Source organism: Cibotium barometz, chromosome 2 (genome assembly GCF_041138505.1).
Source record: "Cibotium barometz isolate CiBa-2024 chromosome 2, ASM4113850v1, whole genome shotgun sequence".
NCBI classification, from domain to species: Eukaryota; Viridiplantae; Streptophyta; class Polypodiopsida; order Cyatheales; family Cibotiaceae; genus Cibotium; species Cibotium barometz.
In genome coordinates this window covers 69660149-69669331 of record NC_141047.1, presented here as the reverse complement: position 1 = coordinate 69669331, position 9183 = coordinate 69660149, and positions in this window count along the sequence as shown.

The window sequence follows — 9183 nt, the reverse complement described above, 5'->3', positions numbered from 1 at the left end:
TTTTATAGTTTCGAGAAGTTCTAGTAGAGAACTGTCTCTGGTCAAAATGTGATTATTGTAGTGCAGCATTGCATTTTGGGAGTGCAGACAATGTTTATACATGTATGTTTGCACATCTAATCTGGTTAGAGCTGGTGACATACAGGTTGTGTTGAAGTACTGTTGTGCAGCAATTAACAGAAGGTACTATTGTGTTGAAGTACTGCTGTGTGCAGCAATTAACAGAAGGTACTACTGTGTTATAAGTTGCATACATAAATTGTCTATTTGCAGGTTTCTAATTATTGTTCGCAAACATGTCTAACGGACTCAATCAGATTGTCAGTGAGAAGCTAGACAAGAACAACCTCCATGCTTGGAAGTTCAAAATGACCAATTTCCTAATGGATAAAGGATTTTGGGACTGTGTTGAAGGAGACCTCCAAAGTTGTCTGAAGAGAATGCCACTCTGGCAAATATAAAGCCATTCAAGGACTGGGATCAGGGTGCTAGGAAAGTTATGTATTGGTTTTCGATCAATGTCACCAACACAATGATAGGACACATACAAGATGCCAACACTCTTGCAGTTGCATGGTAGAACCTCGTGCAGATGTTCCAAATCAATATAAATGCAAGGAAACTACAACTAAAACAAGATGTATCGGTGGAAGATGATCATTTGGTGAGTGTTTGTTTGAATGGGCTTAGCAAAGAGTATAAGCCATTCAAGACCTCCATTGTAGTCAGAGAGAATATTATCAACTTTCGGGACTTGGTGTCTATGCTGATCATAGAAGAAAAGTCTCGAGGTGAGGACTCTTCTTCACAAAGTAAGAACACATCAAAACATGCCTTCTACTCTAATTCAAGTGGAGGGAGAGGTAGAGGTTGTGATTAAGGCCAAGGTGGTGGCCGACAAGGAAAACCAAATTGTGGACATAACAATCCTTAATGATTCACAGTAGCAGCAATCATACACAGGTGCAAGAGGCCATTCTAGAGGCAAGGGGGACTTAAAGAGTCTAAGGTGGTTGGCAAAGAAATTAGAATACAAATAGCATAGAGTGCTATTATTGTGGAAAACCAAGGCACATTGCAAAAGACTGGTATAAAAAGCAAAATGGCGTTAAGAGTGGAAAGTTGCAACAAGGTAGCTATGCCAGAAGTGAGCAGTTGTTTGTGATGTAGCACATGCTCAGTTCCATAATAGGAGATGTGTAAGGATCTCAAGATATATTGTAGGATTATGGTACCTCTAACCACATGACCAGTCATGGTCCGTGGTTTAAAGACATGTAGAAAATGGAAAAACCAGGTTATGAAGAAACAGGTGCCAATATTGCACATCCCATTGTGTATGTTGGTAAAGTGCCATCATCCCTGTAGCATGGCAAAATGTACCTTAGTAGACGTAATTCATGCTCCAAATATTACAAAGAACCTAGTTTCAGTTAGATAGATGGTTGAGCAAGGTCTGCAAGTGAGGTTTAATCCTTAAGGATGTCTTGTTGACGAACACTTCAAAAATCAGTGTCGCTTGGTTGCAAAGGGTAACAGAAATTGCATGATGTTTACTTTAGATGTGAACATGCCTGAGGTAAGGCAGCCATGTTTGCACATGGGATAGGTGTCATTACAGATATTGACATATGGCACAAGCACATTGGTCATGTGAATATACAGTGATGACTAAAGTCTGTGCAGGCCCAAAATATTTTTGCAAGTTTGCCAAAGTTTAAGGTTGATGGTATGCATAAAGTGTGTGAAGCATGCCAGCTACCAAACATGCTTTCTAAAGAGAATGTGGGGGGGAGAGAGAGAGAGAGAGAGCTTGAGTTCCTTGGCAAGCAAAACACACACCCACACAAGAGAGTGCAAGACACAAGAGAGATGGATGGCTGAATTTTCTTCTATCTTCTTCTCTTCTCTACAACCATATAACTAAAAGATAAGAGTACATACATAAAGGAAAGTACTCTCCTACAACAACATACAAAATAGTTGGTCTATATTGTGAACCTTCTTTACATCCATCTTATGTAACGACCAACCCTTTGTTGTAGCCATAGTATGACAGCTCTCACGGTTGCCATTCTTGCAATCGAGCTGAATGTCTCTTTATAGTCACTGCCATAAGTCTACGCATGGCCTTTGGCTACCAATCTTGCCTTATACCAGCTCACTGAACCATCAGCATTATGCTTGACTTTATACACCCACCCAATTGCCTTCTTTTTCTTAAGCAAAGACACTAATTCCCATGTTACATTTGTATCCAATGCTGCAATCGAGCTGAATGTCTCTTTATAGTCAATGCCATAAGTCTACGCATGGCCTTTGGCTACCAATCTTGCCTTATACCAGCTCACTGAACCATCAGCATTATGCTTGACTTTATACACCCACTTACATCCAATTGCCTTCTTTTCCTTAAGCAAAGACACTAACTCCCATGTTACATTTGTATCCAATTCTTGCAACTGAGCTGAATGTCTCTTTATAGTCAATGCCATAAGTCTACGCATGGCCTTTGGCTACCAATCTTGCCTTATACTAGCTCACTGAACCATCAGCATTATGCTTGACTTTATACACCCACTTACATCCAATTGCCTTCTTTTCCTTAAGCAAAGACACTAACTCCCATGTTACATTTGTATCCAATGCTGCCATCTCCTCATTCAGAGCATCTTCCCATTTCTTATTTCCAAGTGCCTGCTCAAAACAAGTGGGCTCCAATTCCTATATTGCTTTAACCATGTAAGAATAATGATGGGTTGTATATCCATCATATCGTAACCTGTCAATACCTAACTCTCGTAGACTTGCGTACACCTGGATCACTGCTAGGTGTCCTTAAAACAACCCTCCTTCTCCTTGCACACAAATGGAATGCCAAGCTCCTCATCAAGGCTTTGCTCTGAGCCTCTAGAGTCACCATCCATATATGAGTGACCTGCTAACAGGTCAGGCACAAAAGGTTGATCTACCTTTTCCTAGAGACCTCTCCAGGTCCACTAAGCACCTATGATTGCTACTCTACATATGGCGCACTTCTTACATCTGCATCTTCTATTGCCTTCACTACTGGTGCATACTAGCTACTCATCTCATCTTGTCAAAGACAACATCTCGGCTTACTCGCATCTCACGCGACGAGTGGTAGGGTTATAACATCTATAACCTTTTTTCTCCATAGCATAACCAATCAAGATGCGTTTCTCTGTCTTTGGATACAACTTTGTTCTCACTTCATCACAGGAACATGCACATATGCAATACACCCAAACACTTTCAAGTGAGACACATCCGGTCTTATTCCTATAAACTTCTGTTCAGGCGTCATACCATGAACAACTGCAGTGGGTGTCATGTTCATAATACACACAACAGTTGCTCTTCTACTTTAAAAATAATGTGGCATATTCTTTTCAACCCAAGTCGCGTGCCACTTCTGCAATGTGCCTGTTTTTTCTTTCTACAATACCATTATGTTTCGGAGTGTACCTGCATGTAAACTCTCTTGATTCCTTGCTTCCTTAGGAAATCACTGAACTCATTGGAAAAATATTCTCCCCCACCATCTGATCTCAGGCATTTTATTTGCATGCCTTATTCCTTCTCGACCAAGGCTTTAAATCTTTGAAAGTGAGCAAACACCTCACTTTTCTTCTTCATGAAGTATACCCACACTTTCCTAGTGTGGTCATCAATGAATGTAACATAATACCTGCAGCCTGCAATTGTTGCAGTCTTGGTCAGTCCCCATACATCTGAATGTATGACATCTAATGGCCTTGCACTGACATGCTTTTCATATAGGAAAGCATGTTTGGCCTTACCAAGCTGGCATGCTTCACATACTTTGTGCATACCATTAACCTTAAACTTTGGCAAACTTGCAACAATATTTTGGGCCTGCATAAACTTCAGTCGTTGTACATTCACATGACCAATGTGCTTGTGCCATATGTCAATATCTGCAATGACAACTATTCAATGCGCAAACATGGCTGCCTTTACTTCACGCATGTTCACATCCAAAGTAAACATCCTACCATTTCTGTTACCCTTTGCAACCAAGTGACACTGATTTTGAAGTCTTCCATAAAACATCCTTGAGGATTAAACCTCACTTGTAAACCCTGCACAACCATCTGTCCACAGAAACCAGGTTCTTTGTAATATTTGGAACATGAAGTACATCTGCCAAGTACTTCATTTTGTCATCTTGCATAGACAATGGCACTTTACCAACATGTCCAATTGGATGCTGGTTTTTTCATTTTTGGCATATCTCCAAACCACTTAGCATGACTGGTCGTGTGGTTAGAGATGCTAGAATCCACATACCATGTATCTTGAGATGTGACACATCTCAAGGTGCTAGAATCCACATACCATGTATCTTGAGATGTGACACATCTCCTGTTATGAAACTAAGCATGTGCTGCATCACAAACAACTGCTCACTTCTGTCATCACCTCCCTGTTTATTAGATGATGCATAGTTGCCTTGCTGCAACTTTCCAATTTTAATGTTATTCTGCTTTTTATAGCAATCCTCTGCTACGTGCCCTGGTTTGATATAATAATAACACTTCATGATATCTGCATTCTGATTTCTTTGCCAACCACCTCTGCCTCTTTGGCTCCCCCTGCCTCTAGGCTAGCCTCTTCCACCTATGTATGATTGCTGATGTGAATCATTGGACTGCTATCAAGAATTTTGATTTCCTTGTCGGGCACCACCTCCACGACCTCTACCTCTCCCTCTACTTGAATTGGAGTAGAAGGCATGTTTTGATGTGTTCTTTCTTTGTGAAGAAGAGTCCTCACCTAGAGACTTTTCTTCTATGATCAGCAGCATCGACACCAAGTCTCAAAAGTTGAGAATATTCTCCCTGACTGCAATGGAGGTCTTGAATGGCTTGTACTCTTTGCCAAGCCCATTCAAATAGACACTCACCAAATCATCATCTTTCACTGATACATTGATGGACCCAAGGGATTCAAAAATACCCTTGATCTTTAAAGCATACTCATTGGTAGACATGCTTTTCTTTTCCACAGTATGCAGCTCTTGCTTTAGCTACAATTTCCTTACCTTTGTGCTGGTCTGGAACATCTGTACCAAGTTCTGTCATGCAACTGTTGGAGTGTTGGCATCCTATATGTGCCTTATCATCGTGTCTATGACACTAATTGAAAGCCAGTACATGACTTTCCTTACACCCTGGTTCCAATCCTTGAATGCCTTTAGGTCTGCTAGAGTGGAATTCTCTTCAAACAACTTAGAAGGCTCCTCATTGTCTCCTTCGACACAGTCCCAAAAATCCTTTGACACAGTCCCAAAATCCTTTACCCACAAGGAAATTGGTCATTTTGAACTTCCAAGCATGGAAGTTGTTCTTGTCCAGCTTCTCACTGACAATTTGATTGATTCCGTCACTAGACATGTTTTCTTGCAAATAAAAAATCTGCAACAGACAATTTATGTATGCAACCTGTAACACAATAATACCTTATGTGACTACTACAGCAATACTTCAGCACAACCTCTAAGTCACCAGATTTGACCAAAGTACATGACAATACACCCAATCTCAATAATACATATGCAAACACCCAATCTCAATAATACATATGCAAACACTATTTGCACTCCCAAAGTACATGACAATACACCCAATCTCAATAATATATATGCAAACACTATTTGCACTCCCAAAATGCACTGTTGCACTATAATAACCAGATTTCAATGAGAGACAGTTCTCAACCAAAACTTTCCGAAACTGTCGAAAATACCTTGCAGTGATAGAACGGAGACCGAGACACATTCGAAACGCGATTCTGGCTACAAAACATACACAAAGTATTGCATACCACCACACATGCACCAGCAAGCTTGCGAAGAGAGCTCCTGAATCGGCGGAGATATGTAGCTCTCGAAGCTATATAGGGGTGTTGTACCTAAACCAAGAATAAGGGAAAGAGATGATGATGCTCTTTCCCATGTACCACTTCCTTGCTTCCTTGTTTTTACCTCTTGCTTAACTCAGCTCTCTCACGAACCAGAGTTCTGATACCATAAAGAGAATGTGGGGGGGAGAGAGAGAAAGCTTGAGTTCCTTGCAAAACACACACACACACAAGAGAGTGCAAGACACAAGAGAGATGGATGGTTGAATTTTCTTCTATCTTCTTCTCTTCTCTACAACCTTATAAACTAAAAGATAAGAGTACATACATAAAGGGAAAGTACTCTCCTACAACAACATACAAAGGAGGTTGTCTATATTGTGAACCCGACTATATAAGTTGACGCTATAACTATGCCATAACTCTAGTACTCCAAAGTGGTTGTCACATAGCCTGTCATCCACTGGCGGCATATCAACCATAATCGCACCAACCGTGCCTATGGCATAAGTGTGGAAGCTATCACCCAGGCAGGTTATCAATGTCCGCACGCCATAGCACTAGTTGAGCTCGATATCTCAACACTTTCCCACATGAAAAGCATGTCAGTGCAAGGACATTAGATGTTATACATTCAGATGGATGGGGACCGACCAAGACTGCAATAGTTGCAGGTTGTAGGCATTATGTTACATTCATTGATGAGACCACACTAGGAAAGTGTGGGTTTACTTCATGAAGGAGAAAAGTGAGGTGTTTTCTCACTTTTAGAGATTTAAAGTCTTGGTCGAGAAGAAAAAAGGAATGCAAATAAAATGCCTAAGATCAAATGGTGGGGGAGAATATTTCTCCAATGAGTGTAGTGATATCTTGAGAAAGCAGGGAATCAAGAGACAATTTATACGTAGGTGCACTCTGCAAAATGGTGTAGCGAAAAAAAAGGCACACTGCAGAAATGGCACATGCCTTGATGGCTGAAAAGAATATGCCACATTCTTTTTGGGTAGAAGTAGTAGACTGTTGTAAACATTATGAATAGGACACCCACTACAATTGTTCATGGTAGGACAAATGAACAAACCTTTACAGGCATAAGATCGGATGCGTCTCACTTGAAAGTGTTTGGGTGTATTGCATATGTGCACGTTCCTCATGAAGTAGGAACAAAGTTAGATCCAAAGGCAGAGAAATGCATCTTTAGTGGTTATGCTATGGAGTAGAAAGGTTATAGATGTTATAACCTTGCCACTCTCATGAGATGCAAGTAAGAAGAGATGTTGTCTTTGACAAGATGCGTAGCTCATATGAACCAGCAAAATAAAGGCAACAGAACATGTTAATGTAAGAAGTGTTGATGTTGCGCCACATGTAGGGCAGCAATTAGGTGCTTAGTGGACTTGGAGAGTCCTTTAGCAATCGATCCAATTTTAGCCCATGGTTAGGCAGGTGAGGATAGATGTAGGTACACATGTATTATGCAAAGGGAAGGAAAAGGTAGATCAACCTTTTATGCCTGATCTGTCAGCAGGTCATTCATATGTGGGTGGTGACTCTAGTAGCTCTAAGCAGAGCCTTGATGAGGAGCTTGGCATTCCATCTATAGTTACTCCTAGTGTAAAGAGAACTAGGGTAGTTTTGAGGACCCCTCATAGTGATCCAAATGTATGCAAGTCTACGAGGGTTAGGTACCCTATTTAAATAGGTTAAGATATGATGGATATATATAGGAGTTGGAGCCCACTTGTTTTGAGCAGGTACTTCGAAATAAGAAATGGGAAGATGCCATGAATGAGGAGATGGCAGCATTGGATGCCAATGCAACATGGGAGTTAGTGCCTTTGCCTAAGGAAAAGAAGGCAATTAAATGTAAGTGGGTGTATAAGGTCAAGCATAACGCTGATGGTTTAGTGAGCATGTATAAGGCATGATTGGTTGCCAAGGGCTATGCGTCGACTTATGGCATTGACTATGAGGAGACATTCATCCAAGTTACAAGAGTGGCAACTGTGAAAGTTGTCATCATTACTATGGTTGTAGCAAAGGGTTGGTCTTTGTTCACCCATTTCTAGGGTTAACAAGAGATATTGCCATTATCTTACATCAAGGAGTCAAGGTAGACACACCAAAAGGTCATACATTTAAGATATGAAGCAACGATGTCCAAATCTACAACTTAGATGGGTGCCTGTAATGGTCCGATAGTATACTTATGGGGCGATTTCCGCTTCAAAAGCATGTGGTAGCAAGTTAGGATGAAGTCCCAAGTGATGTACTTCATGGATATATTATGAGAGTAGTCATTATAATAGCATTAGGCCTCTTATGAGCCTAAAGTCCCGGGCAAGGCCAGAGTTTAAGTGAGTGTGAACACTTATGGCCATTTATATACATGAAATCTCTCATAATACAAAGAACTCTCCCATTGTGCGCAATAGAGTGTGGCTCTTGGTAATCCTCTTGCTAATATCTCTCAAATGCATGCTAGTGAGTGTGTGTGAGTGAAGTGAGGTGAGAGGAGAGATGAGTGCATGTAGGGTAACGCGACGGTGTGACAATGCACGTAGGAGGCTACGTTGAAATTGATACTTAAGGAGTGGTGGAGCTTGGAGACCTCAAGGTTATGAGCTCGGCCATCGGAAAGATCCCCACGATAGTTGTGGTTCGCCAGAGTAATCTTCTTGTTGGAGGTGTTTTGACAAGGATTTGGGCAAGCCATAACATTTTTGGCGCTGCTGTCAGGGAGTCATCCTTTGGCTTTTTCCATCATATATCTCTAATCTATGCATTACCTATTGCCCATTGTCTTTAGTAATGGTTTACCATGAAATAGATGTGTTTTTTATGGAGATTTGTGTGTGATTTTGTGAGAAATAGAACTATTTTTTATCTTTTGAAAGAATGATTTTTGGGCTTAAATATGTTGTTTTGTTAGTTTTAATCTAGTTTTTAATGCTTGTTAAGTGTGCACATAGAGTGTGTTAGGTTCAGTTTGCATCCATTGCATCAAACTGTGCAATGGATTGCAATTTTGTGATTTTTAGCTCTCTTTAGAGCTAAACATAGAGCTAGAATCATTAATTCCTAATCACACTTTTACACAACTCATTAGTAGCTAATAAACATTTAATGTAAAGATGCCAATGAGTTTTCAACTTATCCATTTTAGGGGTCATTTATGAAGGGTTTGAGGGGGTGTTATAAAAGTGTTGACTTTTTTTAATTCCCACTTACCTTTTTGGAAAAATGTCCATATCTCCCCAATTTTAAATTTAAAAA